Here is a 3,313-nt window from a genome sequence, read left to right as displayed (position 1 = left end):
TCTTCTTATACTCTTTCTTTTATAAAAATGTTCTTAGCTGAGCATCAGTAGCTCATGCTTATCTCAACAGATGCAGAAAAGCAGTTGACAAATCCAACACCCTTTTATGATGAAGGTTCTGGAAAAACTAGGAATCCAGGCAACATTTCTCAATACAATAAAGGCTATATATGACAAGCCTACAGCTAGCATTAATGGTGAAAAACTAAGCCATTTCCTTTTAACTCAGGAACAAGACAAGGATGTCCACTCTCTCCACTTCTATTCAATTTAGTATTAGAATGCCTAGCTACAGCAATAAGACAAGATGCAAACATAAAAGGGATCCAAATAGGGAAAGAAGAAGTAAAACTCTCCCTCTTTGCAGATGACATGATCTTGTATTTAAAGAAGCCCATGGACTCCACTCCCAAACTACTCAAGGTGATTCAAAACTTTGGCAAAGTAGCAGGGTAAAAAATTAACCCTCAAAAATCAATGGCTTTTCTGTATGCCAACAATGAGAAAAGCATGGCTGAAATGAGGAAAGCAATTCCATTTGTAATAGCCCCACCAAAAAAATACCTAGGAATTAACCAAAGAAGTGAAGGACCCCTATGATGAAAACTTTAAAAACCTGAAAAAGGAAATCAAAACAGAATTTAGAATGTGAAAAATCTCCCATGATCCTGGATTGGAAGGATCAACATCGTCATCATGAAAATGGCAATACTTCCCAAGGCTATCTACAAATTCAATGTGATACCTATCAAAATTTCAACCTTATTCTTCAAAGAAACAAAAGAGGCAATCCAAAAATTCCTATGGAACAATGAAAGACCCCGAATAGCCAAAATGATCCTTAACAGAAGGAACAATGCTGGAGGAATATCAATACCAAGTTTCCTTCTCTACTACAAAGCCATAGTAATCAAAACAGCTTGGTACTGGCACAAGAACAGACCTCAGGGCCAATGGAATAGAATTGAAAACCCAGAAATGAACCTACAGAACTATAGCCATCTAATCTTCTATAAGGGAGTTAAAAAAATAGAATGGAAGAAAGACAGCCTCTTTAATAAATGGTGCTGGCAAAATTGGTTAACTACTTGTAGAAAACTAAAGCTAGATCCTAATATATCACCCTGCACCAGAATCAACAACAAATGGATCAAAGACCTCCGAGTCAAAGCAGACACCCTGAAAACATTATAGGATGGAATAGGAGAAACCCTAGGTCTCCTTAGCACAGACCAAATTTTTTTTATAGAGACCCAGAAATACAACAAATCAAAGCAATGTTGGACAAATGGGATTGCATGAAAATGCAGAGCTTCTGCATGGCAAAGGTCATAGCTAGTAAGATCAATAGAAAGCCCACAGATTGGGAAAAGATCTTCACTAGCCATACAATGGACAAGAGTCTCATATCTAAAACATACCTGGAACTCAAAAAATTAAATCCCCCAACAACAAATCCTCAAAGAAACAACTGTCCAATAAATAAGTGGGCTAAAGACTTACAGAGAGGGGTTGGGAAGGCGGCTCAGTGGTAGAGTGCTTGCCTTGTATGCGTGAGGCTCTGGGTTTGATTCCTCAGCACCACATAAGCAAAAAGAAAAAAGGCCAGAAGTGGCACTGTGGTTCAAGTGGTAGAGCGCTAGCATTGAGCTGAAGAGCTGAGGAACAGTGCCCAGGCCAAGAGTTCGGGCCCCATGACCGGAACCCCCCCCCAAAAAAAGACAGAAAAACTTCTCTGAAGAGGAAAGAAGTATGGTCAATAGACACGTGAAGAAATGCTCAACCTCCCTAGCCATAAAAGAAATGCAAATCAAAACAACACTGAGATACCACCTCACCCCAGTTAGAATGGCTATAATCAAGAACTCTAATCAACAGCAGATGCAGGAGGGGATGTGGACAGAAGGGAACCCTACTGCATTGTTGGTGGGAGTGTAAACTTGTTCAGCCACTTTGGAAAGTAGTATGGAGCTTCCTCAAAAGACTTCACATAGAGTTCCCCTATAACCCAGCAATCCCACTTTTGGGCAATTACCTGAATGATCACAAACAAGACGATATTAAAGCTACCAGCACAACTATGTTTATTTCAGCATTATTTTACCATAGCTAGGATATGGAACCAACCCAGATGCCCCTCAGTAGATGAATGGATTAAGAAAATGTGGTATATATACACAATGGAATTCTATGCCTCCATCAGAAAGAATGACATTGCCCCATTTGTTAGGAAGTGGAAATACCTGAAAACAATTATATAAAGTGAAGTAAGCCAGGCCCAAAGAAATATAGATCCCATGGTTTCCCTTATTTGCAATAACTCGTATATGTCTGAGACAAACAGAAACTGTCAGACAAGTTGATGTTAGGCGAATGAACCCCAAGATAAGGATTCAAATGTTTTTTTTTCTTTCTTGCGATTGTTTCCAACATATTTATAAGATTATTTCATTGTTGGTTTGTATGTACCTCCCCCAGGATATAAGCCCTGTTTTCACTGTATTTGATGTTGATATAATTTGTGGAGGGGAAGTGAAACAACAAACTGTTTAAATAGGGATACAGGTGGACCCATCACAACAATGAGATGTACAGGTGGTTATGTTGAAAAACGAACTTTACAACTTTGGTGGGGGGGGAGGAGGACTGGGTGGGGGGTGAGGGGAGGATGGGAAGGCATGGGAAGGGGAAACAAAGGAGGAGGCTACAATGTTTGATAAGAAATTTACTCATTATCTTGCCCATGTAATTGTAACCCCTCTGTACAGTATTTTCACAATAAAAAATAAAAATTGTATAAAAGCAAACAACAAAAAAAGAAAAACAAACTTTACAACTTTGGCAGGGGGGATAGGAGGGTAGAGGGGTAGGGGAGTGGGGACTGGGGTGAGGAGGTGGGGGGTGGAGAGGGGAAGGGATGGGAAGGGGAAACAAAGGAGGAAGAAACAATGCTTGATAAGAAATGTCCTCACTATCTTGCCCACGTAATTGTAACCTCATTGTATAGTATTTTCACAATAAAATTTTTTTAAAAAATAGAATACTCCTCAAGCCCTAGCTAGGCCATTAGAGGAGGCTTCATACCTTAGTTATACTAGTAGAGTAGGCCTTTTAACTAGGAATACAGATGATGTGAGAAAGAAGAGTTCTGCAAACTAAGAACAGCATATTGTATTCAGGGACACCAAAGAAACAAGTAACTACAAGAATAAAAGACAAGCCGGGCGCTGGTGGCTCACGCCTGTAATCCTAGCTACTCAGGAGGCTGAGATCTGAGGATTGCAGTTCAAAGCCAGCCCGGGCAGGAGAGACC

The sequence above is a fragment of the Dipodomys ordii genome, unplaced genomic scaffold (assembly GCF_000151885.1).
Source record: "Dipodomys ordii isolate 6190 unplaced genomic scaffold, Dord_2.0 Scaffold32, whole genome shotgun sequence".
NCBI classification, from domain to species: domain Eukaryota; kingdom Metazoa; phylum Chordata; class Mammalia; order Rodentia; family Heteromyidae; genus Dipodomys; species Dipodomys ordii.
The sequence above is the reverse complement of the archived record's forward strand: the minus strand, read 5'-3'. Positions refer to the sequence as shown.